Source organism: Vombatus ursinus, unplaced genomic scaffold, assembly GCF_900497805.2.
Source record: "Vombatus ursinus unplaced genomic scaffold, bare-nosed wombat genome assembly UNPS02014903.1, whole genome shotgun sequence".
Classification (NCBI taxonomy): domain Eukaryota; kingdom Metazoa; phylum Chordata; class Mammalia; order Diprotodontia; family Vombatidae; genus Vombatus; species Vombatus ursinus.
The window spans coordinates 4249256-4270520 of NW_020954681.1; positions in this window are offsets into that span (position 1 = coordinate 4249256).

The following is a 21265-nucleotide window of genomic DNA, read 5'->3' on the forward strand; positions in this document are numbered from 1 at the left end:
AAACAGTATGGCTCATGTTGGCTCCCTCTCAGAAGTCATGTTTGAGAATAACTGAATTTGGTTCATTTCTGTCTAACCTCAAGCATATCCAGTTTATCTGCTATTAAAAAGTTCTTAATTTGAATAGAAAGCAGGGGAAAGGCCAATGGTAATAAGATCTGCCGGTGTCAGTAAGCACACCTGGTTGACTCTGGATTCTGCATGCCTGTGGTTACAACATGTAAACAGAAATAGCACCTGCTGTTGAGCCTCTGGCAGTGAGGCTATTCTGTCAGTGAGGCTATACCTCAGAGGGTCAGTTCCCTTCCCCACAGAAATACACAGCACCCATATGAAAGAGGGAGTAGTGGGAGGAACTTCAATGAAGACAGGGTCCACATCTCCCTCCTACCTGTTTACCCTGAGGATTCTGCCCACTAGTTGTCTCTGGCATCCACACATCTCTGTCTCAGGTCTGGGACCCTACACCTCCCCCACTCAGTGTGGCAGTACCAGATAAATGTAGCCCCAGATTGGCTATAGGGTGTAAGCTGCATAAAGCAGATTGTTAAAGAAAAGTTTGAAGGAAAAGGAGAATGGGCTGGTTGTATGGCCAGAGTGAGGAAAGGGTTGCAAAGTCACAAGTGGACAGTCCATGCGTTCCTTGGGATTCTTGAAATGTCAAGAGAGAGTACAAGGAAGACCTCCAGCAAATTGAGGGAGAACACTCCCCCGACACACACTACCTCCCTCCTAAAATCCTGTTCTCTATACCAGGAGTTAGGGAGTTAAAAAAAATACACTTCCTGGCAATATTTTCTCTACTAAAGAATCATTTTTCCATTTCATACCTCTAGCTTTTAAAGAAATCCATTATTTGGCAATTGATAAGTTGAAGAGGATCTCTGAGATGCCAAAAGTAATGGCCATTAACAAAATTCACTTGATGGTGGCAAGGTCTGAAGCACAAATCAAAAACATCTCATTGAATTACATTAAAGGCAAGATTTGGGGGCTCCTCTTGCCCCCCTTCCTAATAGACACCCCCCATTCCCATATGTGCCCTGCTCCCTTCCCACCGATAATCCTTGCTTTCCTCCAATTTTAGCTTGTATCTAAGAGCAATGAATCATTATTACTATTAACACTCGTTGTGATTCAGTCAGCTCCGATTCCTAGTGACCCCATTTGGAGTTTTCTTGGCAGAGATACTGGAATGGTTTGCCATTTCCTTTTCCAGCTCATTTTACAGATGAGGAAACTGAGACAAAAACGGTTAAGCAATTTGCCCAGGGTCACACAGCTATTAAGTGTCTGAGGCCAGATTTGAACTCACAAAGAGGAGCTTTCCTGACTTTAGGCACAGGACTTTAATCTGTTTGTGCCACCTAGCTGCCCAACTATTAACACTACTCATTTTATTATTAATATTAATATTTTATAATTTAATATCACATGGTAATAGCTTGCATTATACAGCTCTTTAAGGTTTGTAAAGTACTTTATACATGTAATTTCGGCTGATATTTTTCCATCAACTATCAGTGCATGTCTCTCACAATTACAAATCCTTACATTTCTCCATGGCCTATGAGCTTCACTGCTCTGTTGCCAATAGATTTACCTTCTGCTAGGTTGGTGTTGGTTGACCAAATGAGCTATTTTTAAACTGGAAGCTTTGACATTAATTGTTTCAGGGCACTGAAGTACCATTGTTATTCATAATATATTAATTCCTGCAGCTTTTAATATAGTTCAGCTGGTAGCACAGAAGTCGGAGTGCTGGGCCTGCAGGCAAAAAGATTTGAGTTCAAATTTGACCTCAGATACTTATCATGTGACTGAGAGCAAGCAATTTAACCTTTGTTTACCTCAGTTTCTTCAAATGTAAAACTGAGATGTTAATGATGCCTAGCCCCCAGAACCTGTTGTGACGATCAAATGAGATAATGTTTGTAAAGTGCTTAGCACAATGCCTGGCACATAGTAGGTACTTCAAAATGCCTATTTCCTGCCATTTGCTCTTTTCTGTCTTCAAGCTTATTAAATATATTTAGTCTCTTAAGATAGAGTTTTAGTGATAGAACTGGTAAAAATTATTATTGTTATTGCTGTAATCTCTGAGGCTATAAATTGCAAAGAAGGTGCCGATCTACGTTAGCAAAGGGAATTTCCTTGTCTCTGTATCGATGAAATCACAGGTCCAGGCATTATTCCTATGGTATTATTATTACTGTCACCATCATCATCATTACAATTACTGTTGTTGGAACATTTACTTCCCAATTAACTTCAATTGTGCCACATTGCTATGTCCTTATTTTTCTGTAGCCGTGTTGTGGTTGTAGTTGTGGTTGTTGTTGTGGTTGTGAGTGTGTTTTACAGTAAAACTGAATTCCAGTGACGAAGACTTTGATAATGGCCCAGAAAATCATCTCCAGTACTGTATGGTTGGTGACCTTGTAGGAGGCTGTGTGCAGTGAATTCAGATGCTGCTGATTCATCTGGTCTAGATGCCGAGATGTGGCAGCAAACCTGGAGCTTCTCACCCTATTTATCTTCTGGGAAAATCAAGCCATGTACACTCTCACCCTTTACAAGCCTTGGCCCAGCCACCTGTGTGCTCCAAGCCCTTTTGAGGAGCTGGGGCTCTGAGGTAGGGTGAGGCAGGCTCTGTCTGCTCTGCTATGTACCCCATATATACCCCTATATACCCCAATCGCCTTTCCTAGAACCCTTGGTCCATCATGATTTTCTTCTCCCTGGAGAAGAATCATTCAAATGTATTCTATTAGAAACCTCCTCAAGTCAGACCTTTCTCAATTTGCAGTGTGCTCATAATTACATGTTCCCTCAGGTTAGAGACACCCTATCTGAGGGGATTGAGTGGGTGGGAAGGGAATATCTCCCTTTGCTGAAAAATAACTGGAACCTGAGTCATATGGTATTTGATTTCTTAATGCAGACCACTTGATGGAAAGTAACCTTTGGAGCATGCTGGGTTTTGTTTTTCTTAGCACACGCACGTGTGTGTGTGTGTGTGTGTGTGTGTGTGTGTGTGTGTGTGTGTGTGGAGAGAGAGAGAGAGAGAGAGAAACAGAGAGAGACAGAGAGAATGATAAAATACACGGTCAATGTCACAAGCCATTTCTCTCTCTCCCTCCTTGAGACTTCATAGATGATTGTCAATCGATTGTCATGTTTACCCCACACACACACTTATAGAGCATGTAACATAGCAACCCTTTGATGGTTTACCTCTGAAGCAATTGCCATGGCTTCCTACATTTCTGCTCTGCCCCTGAAGGTCAAGAATACATTAGTGATTTTTAAAAATATTGAATCCATACATTTCTGACCCGTTGTTATATACTATGCAATATGCATCTGGCACTGAGTGACTTAACAGTGACTTAGCAGCTGGGGTACCTGGACTACTCCCATTTATCAGTTCTGTCATTCAATTATTTCCTATTTACTTAGCCCTATATGAAATTCTTGCATTTTTTATGAAAAATCCCATTAACACCAAAGGATAGAAGTGTTATTAAGCTAATAAAACAGATCTTCGTGGAAACTAAGTGGGAAAGAAAGGAAAATTAACATAAGAAATATAAAGCTAATTAATTTGTTGTGGGACACAGTTAAGGGTTGTTTAAATGAGATAAGACAAAAAAGGGAGGTATCCAATCAATTTTTAATAAGAAAATACACCTAAATATTCATATATGTTTCAAACAAACATGACAGAATGAGGGCATCATGATTTAGAGATTCTAAGGATACAGGGAAGGGTAAATTTAGTTACAGAGATTTTTTTAAGTGGCCTGAAGATCTCCAAGTATATGTCATATGGCAGAGACTATAGGGGGTGTGTAGCTTTAGCAACTCATGATGAAGCTGCCCAAACCAAAGAAGGTAGAGCAAAGTCCCTGAATCCTTGCTCTTAATAACCTGCTCCTCCATTGCCCTCAGGGGGCCGCTTTGTGAATTTCCATTGGCTGCCACCAGCACAAGTAATAGATATTATTAAGTGGTTGTGTTCCAGGTTTTCATGCTTCCCTGTGATTTTCTGACATGAGGACAATTGAATATGATTGAAAGCCACCTCCCTACTGGCCTATTTTCATACGAGTTAAAAGTTCTGTACGTTAGGACTGGGGCTAAGCAGTGACTCTAAGGTCCTTTTCATGAAAATAATGGGCATTATATAAACAGCATGCTGATGCTTGTCCAGAGGTAAGCTAGATTTGCAAGCGGACTCTTTCCTGGAAACAAATGATGGACTTTGGAGATAGTTGCAGTCACTCTTTTGCTCCACTTCACACAAAATGCATCCATTTCCAAGAGTAGCTTGAGAGCTTTGCAAAGTACTTTGAGGTCCCTATCTCATTTGATCTTTTGACCATCCTGTGAGGCAGGGGCTATTATGATCCCCATTTTATGGATGAGGAGAAAGAGGACCAGAGAAACTAAGTGACTTGCCCAGAGTCACACAGCTAGAAAAGTGTCCAAAGAAGCTTCTGAACCCAGGTCCTCCTGATGCCAAGTTCGGGGGCCCTTTCCACTATTCTCTGGGGGGCATGAAAGAAAAAAAAATGAAATACTCTGAAGTTCTTGATGTAATCCCAAGTGCCTAGAAGAAGCCAGGGAGTATGTCACAACCATTTTCAAAACAAAATCGAGGTCCCCTTATCTTGTAAGGCTATGTGCTAGTATTCCTTACTCTATAGAATAGAGGTAGTCCAGGAGAGTTGGTATGAAATAAATTCCAATACAGTTAGTGTCATTCAATTTTATCACAGAGTCTTGGACTTGGAAGGGACCTCAGAAAGCATATAGTGCAACCTAGACCTGTTAGAGACTCCATTCTACAATATCCCTTATAAAACTCATCTAACTTTTGCTGGAAGACTTCTTCTTAGAGGGCAATTCACTACGTCCATTTCACTTTGGAGAGCTCTATTAGGATATTCACATTTACAATCAAACGAAATTGACCTGTCTATAACTTATAGGCATTGTTATTTGTTTTTCCTTCTGGAGCCAGAGCAAAGTCTAATCTTTCTTCCATACCCCTGGCCTCCATATATTCAAAGAAAGCCATCATTTCCCAACGAAGTCTTCTCCAGGCTAAACAGCCTCTGTTTCTTCAGCCAGCCCTTGTAAAGCATGATTCTGCTGCTCTTCACCATTCTGATTGCCTTTCTAGGGAAAATCTCCAGCTCCCTTTCTCTTTGTTTCTTTTATTTTCGTTTCTTTTCTCTTCTTTCCTTCTCCTGTCTTTCTTTCCTTTCTTTCTTTCCTTCTTGCTTGCTTTTTCACTTGCTTACTTGGTTGCTTACTTTCTTGACCTATGATTTCATCAGTGCAATCAACTTCCCTTGTAGAAACTCTCCCCCAGGAGTGCAAATCAACAATTCTTTGGAAACCTTCAGTCTCCGAGCATCGCCTGGGACACTGTGAAGTTAAATGACTTGTCCACGGTCATATCACAAACATGGTGTCCTTGGCAGAACTTGAACTCAGGTCTTCTTGACTCCAATACAGCACACTGCTTCTCGGTGTCCAGTTTTTTAATGACTTTCTTAAAATTAGGTCCACCTAGACCTAAACACAACTATGAACGTGATCTGACCAGGGCAGAGAGCAGAAGGGCTATCCCTTCCCTTGTTCTAAGATCATGCTTCCCTTAAAACAGCTTAAGCTCAGATGAGCTTACCTGCTATCAAATCACACTATTGATTTATTTTGATGTTACGGGATACTGGATTCTGCCTCCCTTCCTCCAGCCATGAGATTTTTTTTCTTTTCTTTTCTTTTCTTTTCTTTCTTTCCCTTTCTTTTCTTTTCTCTTCTTTTCCTTTTCTTTCTTTTTTCTTTTTTTTTCTGTTCTTTTTTTAAAGGACTATACTCAATGAGGAAGCTATAGAAAGAGTTGTTTCCTGAACAGGAAAGTAACACATAGGTTTCCCCCATTCTACTTTTCATTCCAGTTGGTGTCACAGGGGAGGAAGAAGAATGTCTGTTTGTGGTCCTTTAAAAGCCATATAGGGAAGACATTTTCCCCACATTACCCACTATTCAATTACTTCTTGTTTGTCTTGAATAGTGAGCTAGAGTTGCTCTTCCACAAGGGGGGTCTGGCTGAGGAGCGCCACAATGGTGTAAGTGGAAGCTTCATTAGAGCCATGGTCTGGAATGGTCTTCATGTGACTTCTGACTTTGTGTTCTCATGGATAAGAGACGTTAGAACTTGCACACAGCAGCTAAGAGTCCTTCAGGAACTATGATTTCAGGAGAGTTCCTAGGGTGTGGTCAGCATCATTGATGGTGAAAAAACAGGCACTGGGGACCTCCAAGTCCTGTCTTGAAATGTAATTCCCAGAAATTTGCTGTAGGAAACAGTGAAAGAGTGGATCTTCCTTTCTTACTTGTTTCAGTGGGGGAAGGGGAGTGTAATCCCCTGGAGCTGCTTCCTGATGGCTTGAGGAAAGGGCTTTTCTAAGGAAACGAAATCTGCTTTTTTTTTAAAAAAAAATAAAGTAGCTTGAACTGCCTGAACAAACGCAAGTATCAGTATTAGATTTATTTTTTTGTATTGACAGACAGTAGTTTTGGGAAACTCTGGTAAAGATGATGACAAAGGGTTACTGGGTAACCCCCAAAGGCTTCTCATTTGGTTGAATGCTGGATTGAAGGCACTGGCAGATAACCTCACAGGAGGGTCTACCTTGCACATTAAGAAAAGGACTCTGTTTATATAGAGTGAACTTTCTGAATTGAAAAAAAAATCTATGTTTTTAAAATGTTAACAGTAATCTTCTCACCGTCAAAGAGGTGGAAGGCCAGAGGCTCATTCATCCTCTCCCAGCTTCACTGGGGCCACCTTTGCTACCATCATAGTCAGTCCTCAGTTGCCCCCATAACCCCCCCCACCATCTTTTCCACATAAACTGCTATCGAGTCACATCTCCACTATCTTATACCTGTGGCATTAATGGAACCTAAGGATAGGGTTTTACATTTATTTTTATTAAATTTCCTATTAGGTAATTTGTGGAGGCAATCCTGCCTGAGCTTTCAACAGCTGGTCCAGGGTTCAAATTCTGCCTCGGATACTTACTAACCGTGTGACTGTGGGCAAGTCACGACGGCTTTCAACCTCAGTTTCTTCATCTGTAAAATGAGTGAATCCAAAGCTCTGACAGATTCTACCACGCTGAAATCACTCTGTGTATGGACACAGTGAAAGACTGGATGTTGAGCACATCCAAGGACTATCCCAGTCAAATTTGGCTTGTGACTGAAATAACTACAGGGTGACAGTTTGGGGGGGGGGTGGCTCAGTACCTCTTCAAGACTCAGGAATCACAATTGGTATTGATGGAGCACCATAGGGTTTAGACCAGTTAAGTCCATATCCCTTATTTTACAGATGAGGAAATTTAGGTCCAGAGAGGTTAAGTGACTTGCCCACTGTCGCACAAAGTATCTGAAGCAGAATTTGAACCCCAGGATTCCTGACTCCAAGTCCAGTGTCCTATAGAAAGCGAGGAAATGAGAGATTCATGAAGTAATGAAGTGAGGTGAGCCTGTCTACCACAGTAGCCTGGTAAGATCTTGTAGACCAGGAGTGGGGAACCTGCAGCCTTCAGGCCATGTGTGGCCTTCTAAGTCCTTAGGTATGGCCTTTTGACTGAGTCCAAGTTTTACAGAACAAATCCTTTTATTAAGGGGATTTGGTCTTCCAAGTTTGGATTGAGCCAAATGGCTGTACTTCAAGACCTCGAGGGCCAGATGGGGCCTCGAGGCTGCAAGTTCTCCATCGCTGTCCTAGACTCCTGACTTAGTCTTCTAGTGCATTATTGTTCTTCCCAGTTTTCAGTTACCTGAAAATTTAGAAAGCATGCCATCTAGCTGTGAATTGGTTTAACCATTTTGGAAATCAATTTGGAATTATGCAAGGTAAGTTTCTAAATTTTCCATAACCTTTAATTCCATCCCACCCACCCCCCCCACCCCCCAAATTGTACCACTTGGAACTGTATCTCAAGGAAGTTAACACCAAGAAAAGACTCAAATGTACTGAAAATGTTCACAGCAGCATTATTTGGGAGAATCAAGAGCTGATGGGGGCCCAACAGCTGAGGAATGATTGAATGAATTCTGGCATAGGAATAGAATGAATGTTATTGTACTGTAAGGAGCGATCAATGTGAGGAATTCAGAGAATCCTGGGAAGACTTATATGAAGTGGAGAGAAGGAAGCAGAGTCAACGAACAAATTTAGAATTGCAGTGATATAAAGTCCACAAAGAGAAGCAACAAAGTTCTGGTAAGTTTTGGCGGTCAATATTAGTAACATACTATAAAGCAGCACATTCCTCAGTCCTTTTAATAACAAGAAATGTTCTTTGTAAGGGGGTTTGTTTAAGTGTCTGTTGAGGAATGTCTGTCATGTCAAAACAAAAGGTATCAATACATTTTCGAAAATGAAATTAATTTTAATGAGATTTAAATATGTTAAAAAGTGGAGTTGATTTTTCCCTGTTTTCTAATAAAAACTACAAGTTTTTAAAAAGGAAACTCTCACATCTGTTTTAGCATATGGTGTCTAACACATCAAAGGACCTGTGAAAAATTTTGGTTTATCTCATGAAGTCCTTATCCTCAGTGTACTCCCAAATTACTGGAATCTCAATTTCTCTCTTTCTTACCAGAAACATTCCTGACTGGGTTATACAGAAGTGTCGGCAATAAACTACATCACTTTTATTTATTTATTTTCATGTAACTATACTTCCAATCAATTTCCAAGTATATCTCCCTGGCAGGTTGGGATGGGGGTAGAGAAGAGGAGGGATGGGGAGGGGGTGTTCTGGAAGGGATAACTGCCCCATTTGTGATGGGGCTTGGAGGTGTGCTGAAATGAATAGATTGAGTCCAGGTCTCAGCATGTTGGCTGTATGCCAGAGCTAGCAATGGACTACATAGCTGCAGAACCTTTTCGCTGTCCCCATCTTGTTTACCGCCTCCAGTCTCCCAAGCAGGGATTGAAATTATAGCTTTTTCTCCTGAGTCATGAGAACAGGATTCTGTAGCCATCCACTGTGATGCAAGCACAGCTTTATGGCTCTGTGAATCAAAGCCCATGGTATGACACTTGCTATCTGTTGTGCTCTATGTTAGATAAACTGAAATTGCAGGTGTGAAAGTGAGTGAGAACACAGAGTACTTTTCTGACTTTTTCTGGTTTAACAAAAACAAAAATATAACCCCCCCCCCCCAAAAAAAACCCATTTATTATCTTCCTTTGGACCTTGAATTCAAGGAAAGCAGAACACTGTTGTTTTTGTGAAATTGTCTGGATAAAGTTGACTTGATAAGTGCTTACTAGAGAGGGTTAAAAGAGCATTGGTTTTTAGAGGCAGAGGACCTGGATTCAAATTTTGCTTCTCTCACTGCTTGTTTGATCTTGGGCAAGTCACTTCATTTCTCTGGGCCTCAGTTTCCCCCTCTGTAAAATGAAGGAATAATACATGATCTCTAAGGTCCCTTTCAGATCTCAGTCTATTAGCCATTAATGTACTCATTTACAGGAAGATTATGATGTGTTTCAGAGGAGGAAGGACCTACACTGACCAAAACGGCAGACCTTTAATGGATTGCCTGGTTACAGATTTACTATTCTATAACCTTTGGGAGAATTCAGGGAGAATTGTCAGTCAACAATTTGCCAGGCATTGTTTTAAGTCCTGGGGATGAAAAGAAATGTAAAAGCAAGCCTCCTTCCCTCAAGGAGCTTACATCCTAATGAGGAAGATAACGTGTAAATAGCGACACATACTATATACAGATACAGATAGATATACATATATACTGTTTATATACATAGTATATGTATGTATGCACACACACATATATGTGTATATAAGTATATGTGTGTATATATACATATATATTGATATAGTATTATATGGGAGGTAATCTCAAAGGGAAGAGACTAGCTGTTGGGAGAATGGAGAAGGCCTACAACAAAAGGTGGTATTTGAGTTGAGTGCTGAAAGAAGCCAAGAAAGCCTGTAGGTGGAGGGGCAAGGGGCAAAGGATTATAGTCATGAGAGACAGCTGATGAAATTGAAGACTTGACTTAGGGTAAAAAAATGATGCATAGTCTCCTCATACATGTCAATCATGAAAAATAAACTCCATCCTCTTCTTTCTCCATTCTATGCTCCCTCATGTATTCTTCCTCTTACCCTTCCTTCTATTTCCTTCCTTGAAAACCTCAGAACAAAACCAGTCCACCCCTAGTACCTCTGTTTTTCTTATTTAACTCCTTCCTTACCCAAGAAAGATGTTAAGGTTCTTAAAGGACCCTTATTTCTTCTCTCCATATTAAAGTGTTAGCACCGCATGATCCTACAGCTCTTTTCAATTGCTCAAATCAATTTACCTACCCAGGTGTTTCTAGACTCTTACATTTGTATTTCAAAGTTTCTACTCAGCTCTGGTCCTTTCATCAGAAGTACGTGAAAGTCTTCTCTTCTTTGAAAGGTATGTTTGTTTGTTTTTCCCCCTTATGCTGAGCTTTGTAGGGTTAGTTATTCTCCATTGTAAGCCTTGTTTGAAATATTGTATTTCAAGATCTTGTCTTGCTTTTAATAGAAATAGTTTCTTGGTACTTGAACCCCTTCTTTCTGGATACTTGCAATATTTTTTTCTTTGATGTGGGATCTCTGGATTTTGTCTGTGGCCTTCCTGAGACTTGCTTTTCTGGCTCTTTCCAGAATGATTAGTGGATTCTTTCTATATTTACTTTGCCCCCTGGTTCTAATAGAGATGGGTGGTTTTAATTTCTGATTTCTTTAAATCTGATGTCCAGGCTTTTTTTTTAAATTGTGCTTTTCAGGGAATCTGATGATACACAAATGATCTTTCCTTGACCCATTTTCCAGGTCTGTTGTTTTTGGTATCAGATAGCTTACATTTTCTTCTTCTTTCAGTCTTTTGATTTTGTTCTAATATTTCTTCTTGTCTCATGGAGTCATTGACTTCTGTTTGGTCTATTCTAATTTTCATGGATTATATTACTTGAGTACAGTCTACCACTGTCTCTTCTTAGCTAATTATTCTTCTTCCAATATTTTCCTCCAGATCTTTAATTCATCTTTTATTTCTTACTTCATTTCTTCTGGATATTGATGTAATCATTCTAGGAAAAAAAATCCATTTTTATCCATTGAGTGTCTGCTTGCAGTTGCTGTTATGGAGTTAGGTTTGTAATAATTTTAATACTGATCTAGGTTTTCTTTGATGCACTCATCTCTCCAATTTTATTTCCTAAATTGAGACTTTGTACTAGGACCATACTCCACCCCCTGAGGCACTTTTGGATGGGGTGGTTGGCCCTGTTTGGTTTCTCACTATGTCCCTTGGATTCTTGTGCTGACTTCCATGTTCCAGGGGTAAGCTTGCCTGGATCTTTGAGGTTCAGAGCTAATAGATCTTTATGGCCTTCTCTGATATCCCAAGATATGGAGTTAGGGACTTTAGAGCCTCTGGGCCTGAGATAACCTGGTCTAAGTGCTGTGACATCGTTATAGTCACTGATGCTATTACTCCCTGCAGCTTCAAAAGTCCCCACCCTGGGGCTTTCTCATGAGAGTCCTCTGCTCTTGCTACCTCGGGATGTAGAGCCTTGCAAGCTATATGTGTCTTGCCTCTTATTGTGAGGGTGCTCACCTTTTTGTAGGGCCCCCCCTTTCCTATTGCCCCTTGGTTTCTAGCTGACTTTTTATTTAGTTCCAAGGCAGATGTTATTTACTGTAGTTTCTCATTGGATTTCTTGATCATTATTCAGTCTGATATTAACCTTAGGGTTTTGCTGGAATAGTTATAATAGAATTGGGTGGCCTGCCTTCCATTTAGGCAGCCATCTTGGCCAAAAGTCAGGTGTTTCTGTAAGTGATTCAGGTTGCCAGCCTTCTGTACCTTCTCACCCTGTGCAATTCTTGCCTGAATCTTTTTGGAACTCTTTGACTGTGCCTATGCCTAATTAAAAAAATGTTATCCCTCACTGAGGCCATATACACGTCTTTGATGATATTTTCATTGCCATGTGTTTTGCACCAATGGTAACATTCTGCAACCTGGATCTACCTCTGTCTTTTCATTGCAGTTTTGATCTCATGAATGTATGAATTCATACATGATCTCATTAGGCGTCTATGAAAACACTTTTTACCCACTGTGCTTAGATGCCAAATTAGAAGTTCAACAGTGCAAGGAATCACATGAGTTTCATTAAAAAAAAATCTTTTGCTTTTCCTGTACCTTAGCTCTGCAAGCCTCCTTCTCTCCCCAGGACCTTGAAAATTCATTTGGGAGGAATTTTTAAAGCTCTGACACTTGGGCTGTGTTCTCTTTAAAACAACCTAGAACAGAGAGTTGTAATTTCAATATTATGAGGCTTTGGGGATTTGCAGAAAACATTTCACAAGGGCTCTGCTCTGGATCTACTGATGTGATTGTTCAAAAGCAAATCCTGGGAGAGCTCACAAGATAACTTTGCTGAATATTCTAAGGCTGTTCTGAAAGTGCATTTTTGCATGTTTGGTTTTAACTGTCTCATGAAGCAACCTATTACCATCAACTCTCAGTTATCCAGACTAATGGAAGTGACTACAGGTTAGGTTCTTCCCCTAACAATAAATAATTGAAAAGAAAATTGTTTCTACTGGGTCTTAAGAAATATCAATGTAGCAGATTTCTCTTCTAATTATATTTGATGTATCCTCTCAACACAAACATATGGATGATGGGGTACAGATGCTCAAAATCATAGTGAATAGCATGGAGAGATCAGTCTAGAGCTTTGACCTAGACCACCAATGGATGAATTATAGTGAGGTGATTGAAATAAGTTTCAAGATAGTAACTGAATGTCATAATGGTTCATGTAGCCTTAGCTTTTCTTTCCAAGAAGTTGAGTGAATCAGGAATGTTTGGCCTGGAGGAAGGAATCGGCTAGGGGAATAGGATGGATATCTTTAAGTATTTAACTGCCTTTTGTGTGGAGGGGGGATTATATTTGTTCTACTCAGCCCCAGATGGTAGAACTGGGAACAATAGATGGGAAACCAACAGAGATAATGAAGTAAGAAGAAGCAGTATAGCTGAACTCTCCCCTACAACTATGCCAACAAAGATCAAGGAAGAGTACCAGACTGAGTCCTTTGTAGAAAATTTAGGGGGGAAAAATCAATGTAATTTACTTATTCAGCAAAATACTAACCCAAAGACTGAAGAATTTCTTTATAGGACTAGATAAATATTATAATAAAATTCATCTGGAGGAATAAAAAGACAAGAATCTCAAGGGAAGTAATGAAAAAAAAAGTGGGAAGGAACATTACCAGATCTCAAATTATATTACAAAACAGTAATCATGAAAACAGTTTTGCACTGATTAAGAAACAGAGAAGTCAATCAGTGGAACAAATAAGATAAACAGTGTGCCAAAGTAAACTAACCTAATAGCATAATGCTCAATAAACACAAAGACCCCAGCTATTGGGGTAAGGGCTCATTGTTCCACAAAAAAAGTGCTGGGAAAACCAAGAAGTAGTCTGGCAGAAATTTAAATATAATTTAAATTGGTCTAAATGTGACCAATACCAAACACCATATACCAAGATAAGCATCAAGGGGATATTTATATATAAAAGGTAATGCTATAAACAAGTTAGGGAAGCAAGCAAGAAATTACCTGTCAAATGTATGGATGGGAAAAGAATGTGTGACAAAACAAGAGACAGAAAGGATCATGGGAAATAAAATGGACAATTTGGTTACAGAATATTAAAAAAAAACCTTTTGTACAAACAAAACCAAAGAAGCTAAGATTAGAAAGGAAACAGATAAATGGGGGTGGGGGGAGGAATTTGCAGCAAGTTTTTCTGATAATGATCTAATTTCCTAGATATAAGGAATTGATTCAAATTAATTAGGATAAGAGTTATTGTCCAGTCGATAAATGCTCAAAGGATGTGAACAGGCAATTTTTAAAGGGAGAAACTCAAGTTATAAATAGACATTAACAAATCTTCAAAATCACTAATAATTAGAAAAATACAAATGAACCCAACTTTGAGGGTCCAACTCATACCTATTAATTGGCAAAGATGATAAAAAAATGAAAATGGCAAGTATGTAATTGCTGCAGGAAGACAGCTATATTAATGCATTACAGGTCTATCTGTGAATTGGTCCAGCCATTCTGGAAAGCAATTTGGAACTATGGCTAAAATTCACTAAACTGCATATATACCCTTTGACCCAGTGATACTACCATGAGGCCTATTACCTAAAGAGATCAAAGAATGGGGAAAGGAACTCATATACACAAAAAAATCTGCCATAATCAGGTGTCTTTGTAGTGTCAAAAGACTGGAACATAAGGGCATACGCTTCATTTGGGGATGGCTGAACAAATGAAGATATATGAATGTAAGGGAATGCTACTTTGTTCTAAGAAATGATGAAAGGTATGGTTTCAGAAAATGTGGGAAGACTGGCTTAAACTAATGCAGAAAGAAGAACCAGGAGAACAATTTATACAAGGACAAAAATATTTTAAAGATAAATAACTTTCAAAGACTTAACTCTCATAAACACAGTGAACAACCCCAACTCCAGAGGACTGATGCTAAAGCATGCTTCACCTCCTGACAGAGAAGAGATGGACTCAAGATGATGAATGTCATGCACTTTAGGACATAGCTAACATGAGATTTGTGTGTGTGTGGGTGATTAAGCATATTTGTCACAAGGGATTTGTTTTTCTTAATATTTTGATGGAGGAGAGGGAAAGACAATAACTTTTTTTGTTGATTGAAAAACATTATACAAAAACAAAAAAAGCAAAATGAAAGTATCAAGCATAAGTACCTCATAAAACAAAAACAGTTGATGGAAGTTGTGAACAGTAAAATGTAGGTTATACATCAGGAAAAACGTCATGAAGTGATATGACAAATAGACAAATAGAACTGTGTATAAATAGAGTGGACTGCCTTGGAAGTCATGGCTTCCCCATTAGTAGAGCAAAACCTGGATGGCTACTTTTCAGCTGTACTGTAAAGGATATTGTTTTAGGTATGGTTTAGATTGGAAAAGGAAATGGCAAACCACTCCAGTATCTTTACCAAGAAAACCCATGAACAGTATTGGCATGCTGTGCATGGGCCATGAGGTCACAAAGAGTCAGACATGACTGAATGACTGAATAGCAAAGGAAATGGTTTAGCCTGGATAGCCACTGAAGTCTCTTCTAACCCTGAAATTCCATAATGCTGTGAAAGGTTAGCCTGGTGAAAATTATTTTTTTTGTTGTGGCCATTGTGTTTCAATCTGTTGGCCTATGTGTGCCCACACTTATGTAAATAGATGGTGCCTAATTTCTATTGATGATCAGCAGATTTGTAGATTTCCCCTAGAATTGGCCTGTATTCACAGTCTACTGGTTTAGTTTTCTTAATTAGGAGCCATTTAACACATCAAGAAGGATCCCCCAACAATTAGCCATGGAAACAAAAGCAAACAAATGAATTTTTTGCCAGTGTTTTGGGGCATTATAAAGAGGTTTGAGGGCCTAATAGCAACTTGTCAAGATGGAAGTCAATCATCCTTGAGAGGTGATGGAATGAGGCACACTGGCCATATGTGGAGAAAATATTGATTTGATTTGTTTTATTGAACTGAGCCTCTTCGTTACAAAGTACTATTCCAGTGGACCTGGGGCTAGAGGGAGTCAATGAGAAGCGATGGTAAAGTAAAAGAAAAAGAGTTTTAATAAAACATTTATTTAATAACAATACTTTTTACAAAGCCATCAGTCTTACTAAGATGCTCATTACTTATGGACACAAGGTGAAACGTATCCCTCTATATGTGTCCAGTTGGCACGTAAACATATATGGTCTAGCCGGAAGAGCTCAGCATTAATTGGCAGGATCTATTGCTTGCCAGTAGGCCCTAGAATCTAGAACCCAGAAATGGATTCAAAGCCCACTTCCAACACTTACTGGCTGTGTGACCTTGGGCAAATTAATCCACTTTTCCAGGCTATAGTTGGCTATAGTTGTTCTATGTGTAGAAGAGACATAATAAAGTAGGGGGCTCAGGAAAATGATTTTATATGTTTATATGAAATCTCATTTCAAACATGGCCTCTTTTCTCCTTGAAGTCAATTTACCAAGCAAGCCATTAACTGTAGTTTTTATTATGTCCAATTAAAATGTTCTTCAATTGTATTGTGGTAAGATAATATGAACTTTTTATACAACCGTAAATGGAGCTTAAGTTTGTAAAGTCATTTGTCATTTAGACAAAAGTTATTTCTCTCTGACCATTATTCCCCTCAGTATCCAAGTTATTCCTAGGCAGCCTGAGATATCTGTTAGCTCCTTCAACAGAGGCAGCATTGGCCCTTGAAGATATCATATTGGCCCTGGAGTCAGGAAAATATGCATCCTAATATCTGAAACTTAATAACTATATGACCTTGGGTGGGTCACTTAACTTCTCTGACTCTTGATTTCTTCATCTGTAAAATGGAGATAGTAATACCTGTGGTACTTACTTCATAGGGTTGTTGAGAGAATCAAATGAAAAAATGTCTGAAAAGTGCTTTATAAACATTGAAGTACTCTATAACTATTTGGGGAGGGAGGAAGGGAACAAGCATTTATTAAGCACCTACTATATGCCAGGCACTATGCTAAGCACTTTACAAATATTATCTCATTTGATCCTCACAACAACCCTGCAAGGAAGGTGCCATTATTAGCCCCATTTTACAGAGGAGGAAACAAAGGCAAACAAAGGTTAAGTGACTTGCCCAAGGTCACATAGCTAGCAAATGTCTGAGGCCAAATTTGAACCCAGGTTCTTCCTGGCTCCAGGCCCAGAGCTCAAACTACTACACTACCTGGCTGGTGTAGTAGTTTATTACCTCACGATGATTTATCGTCATTGTCCATATTATTAGACAGTGCCTAGCAATTTGTTTTAATTTACCCCTGTGATTTCATTGGTGTGAGGCACTCCCTGGATGTGCATTTTCTCCTCCGAGGTAGACCAACCAACAATTGCTCTGTAAGTCAAATCTGAGAAAGTTGCCTGTGGGCACTGAGAAGGGAAATGACTTGCACAGGACCCTGCATTACTAGCATGTTTCAGAGACAAGACTTGAACTCAGATCTTCTTGACTCCACAGCTGCCATTCTATCCACTGACCCACCTACCTCTCACCTGGCACATAGAAAATAATTTCTTGTCTTTGTTTGTATTCCCAGTGCCTGGCACACCATATAGGTGCTTAATCAATTCTTGCCAACTCACTGACTGACCTGAATTGCATTTCTTATCATTAGGGTCCTATTTAGCCCCTGCTGAAGGAGTACTTTGGGCACTAGGTATAGGACTCTAGGCACAGGCATGGCTAAGAAATGGCCCTTCTGTAAATACCGAACTTTCTAGAAATTTCAGCAGTTCCAATCTTATTTGCCTGCTGTTGGAAGCCACTTATTCAGCAGAACTTTGCGTGATGAATATAAGCAGTGCAAATGTAGGCAGCTTCAAAGAAATTAAAGCTGCTATTAAAATACGGTAACCACCAGCAAGGATTGTTTGTCCCCACTTGCACCAAATTGCTTCACAAGTCTGCCAGGAAAAAAAATGTGGCCATCTATTATCAAATATCAATTGTTTCCCCCAACTCTAGGGCAACTTTCAAATGGCCCCTTTTCATCCATTACAAACACCCAGCTGCAGAATGACTTTCAAATAAGCACTATTGACTTTTGTATAAATGGTTTGTAAATATAGTGGAGAAACAAGGAAAATGGCAACCCCTTTTTGCCCTGGATCCTTCCTCACCCAGTGGGTGTGCTGCTCCTTTCAAAAGCTTTCCTTCTGCCAGAAGTCAGGGCACTTTGCACAAGGTCAGCAGTTGTGGACTTTGAGATGAGAGATGCCAGTTGCAAATTGGAAGGTTAATATGCTGAAATGAATGAGACACAAGGGTGCCGTACCTACCCGACTTTGTTTAGGCTGCTACCTTCTGGCGAACTGGACTTTATCACCATAGACGGTAAGTAGGTGGGAGCAAGTGCGGGTATAAATGAGCCTATCTTTCTGGACTGTGCCCTTATACACCAGCCTCCTTGCTTCCTGAACTCAGCATTTCTTCTTTCACCTCTAACTTTTCACAGACTTCCCCCCATTTCTGGAATGCACATGTAGGGATCAAGCATGAGGGACACATGTGATCACCATGGGGAATGCGCAGAGAGGGCCACTCTTGCCTACAGTGTGAATGACTATCATTCTCTTTCACTGATGTCATAACAATGCTCCAACCAGGCCTGCCTCCCTTGAGGGTGATATTTTCATTGTATGTATGTCTCTACTTGTTTTGTCTCTTAAAAAAAATTCTTTATTATTAGGGATGGCTCTTTCAAAGTAGCAATGGGTAGAGGGATGCATTGAGAAATATAGGTGATGTAAATATTAAAAATAGAAATTATTTTTAAAAGGTAATATAAGGTCATTATTCTCCATTCATTGAACCTCATTCCTGCCTTTATTACTTATATTTCTTAGTAGTGAAAGTGTTGTTTTTGTGTTACATATGAACTTGATTGTCTTACTACAAACATAAGGTGTGTTGCCCACCTCTGCCTTACTTAAATCCAATTCACGCGCAAGTCAAGACATCACCCATCATCCACCAACATCGTGGTAATGTTGGTCCACTTTGAAAACAAAGGACTAACAATAACAAATATTTGTATTGTTTTTATTTTGCATATGTACTGGATATGTGCATTTGTTTTCCTGATGCAATGCAAGCTTCTTGTGGGCAGGGTTTGTTTTATTTTTGTGGTTGTATGCCCAGTGCCTAGCACAGCTCTGATATATATGAAATGTTGAATAAATGTTTGTTGATGAATAAATAAGTAGTCAAAAGGTAGAATCAGTAGGTTTTTTTAAAAACAAGAATTGTCTTCCATAGATGACTCTTTGAAAATATGTTCCAAATCACTAATCATTAGAGAAACGTCTATTCAGACAGCTCTGAGGGTTTGCAGATTGGCCAAGGTGACTATGAATGGGAGCAGTGAGTTTCAGGAGAGCCGTGAGAAGACAGGGCATGCTAGTGCCCTGTTGGCACTGTTGGCAGAGCTTGAAGTAAGTCCAATCATTTTGGATAGATGTTTGGAATTAGGCAAGAAAAGTGACTCCACTATTCATATCTTTTACCCCTGAGCTCTCACTGCTGGCCATGGAGGTAAAGGCCAGGAACAAAGGTCTAAGCCAGGGGTGGGGAACCTGCGGCCTTGAGGCTACCTGGGGCCCTCTAGATCCTCAAGTGTGGCCCTTTGACTGAATCCAAACTTCACAGAACAAATCCTTTTCTTAAGGATTATTTAATTTAATAAGGATTATTATTAGACTCTAATCTATATCAAAATAGGCTGCTGAGAATTTTTTTGTGGCAATAAAGATTTAGGGGAAAAAGTGAGCACCTATCAATTGGGAAGTATTTGAATAAATAATGGTATGGGGATGTAATCGATTATTACCGTGAAACGAGAAGTGACAAATTCTGAGAGAAGTGAGATGGGCATGAGCTGAAGCAAAACCAGGAGAACAACATAATATATAATTGTATATAATATTGTATATAAAATTGTATATAATATATACAATAAAATATAGACAATGACTACAACTGTGCAAATGAAAAGACCACAAAGAAGAGGATGATCTTAAGTCACTGAAAAACCAACAAAGGTGTCAGAGAAAGAATGAGGCAGTAGAAGGGTAGAATAGCTGGAGGGCAGAGCGCTCACTACAATGATCAGATGTGGTCACTGTTTTGGGTGTTTTTGCTTAACATTTTTGGTTAAAAGGGAGGATTTGGGGGCAGCTAGGCCGCGCAGTGGCTAGAGCACCAGCCCTGGAGTCAGGAGGACCTGAATTCAAATGTGGCCTCAGACACAACCTCTCATTAGCTGTGTGACCCTGGGCAGGTCACTTAACCCCATTGTCTATCAAAAAAAAAAAAAACCCGAAGGTGGGAGGGGATTTTGTTGGGGCAGGGTGAGATATATCCAGAAATAGGATCTTTGTCTTAGACCAGGGGTACTTAACCTGGGGTACGTGGACCTCTAAGGTCCAAGGTTAGATGAACTTGGATGAGAAAAAGGAATGCATCTTTATTTTCGCTAACCACTAACTGAAATTTAGCATTTCTTTTAACTATGAATTAAAAAAAAACAAAACATGATTCTGAGAAGGGTTCTTTAGGTTTTACCACATTGACAAAGGGGCTCATGGCACAACAAAGGTTAAGAACTCTTGCCCTATACTAAAATCTTCATGAGTTAATCTCATTTCCCAGCCAGCAAGTCACTACCAACAAGTAGGCCTTTTGGCTTTCTCTACTCCCTCTCCCCAACTGTCCATATCAGGATGCAATAAAAATATATTTAATCTCTCTCCAGAAAACCATCACTAAAATACGAACAGTAAACACATTTTTAAAAGCAAATAAACATTTAGCGGTAAGCAATACTGCCGGGTTGTATGTGACAATAAAGCAAAAAGGAGAGAAACTGGGAGAGAGTAAATTAACCATGTTTCCAGTAGCTTTTTCAAGCAGAAATAGTTCTTTCTCTCCCTGCTTGGTGAATTCACTTAATAAGTGAAAGGCGAGCCCAGGAAAGAAGAAAGGCCACTTCTAGGCTCAAACTCAGTTCACCTGGAAATTGTACTATATCTACTGCTGCTGTTGTTTGATTCTTCCTTTCCCTTCCCTCCCTCGATCCTGCCATCTTCTTCTCCTCTACATTTGCTTCTTTTCCTCCTCTTTCTCTCTCTACCCTCCAAAAACTAGTTCAAAATACTTGTTGGGTTGCCAAAATCCTTCCCAGACCAAATCTCAAAATAATTCTCTTTTCCTGGAAAATGGGTAAAAACTACAACTTCCACGGTCTTTAGTGACTTAGTGCCACCACCCAATATAAATGGCAAACATTCCTGGACTTTCTACAAATGACTGTTAGGCATTTATACATTCATTCAGGAAATATTTATGGAGCACCCATTTGGAACAAAGGTATTCTATTTTCACCCCAAACTTGACACTGAATGGCTTCCAGGGGTGGGGAACCTGCGGCCTTGAGGCCACATGTGGCCCTCTAGGTCCTC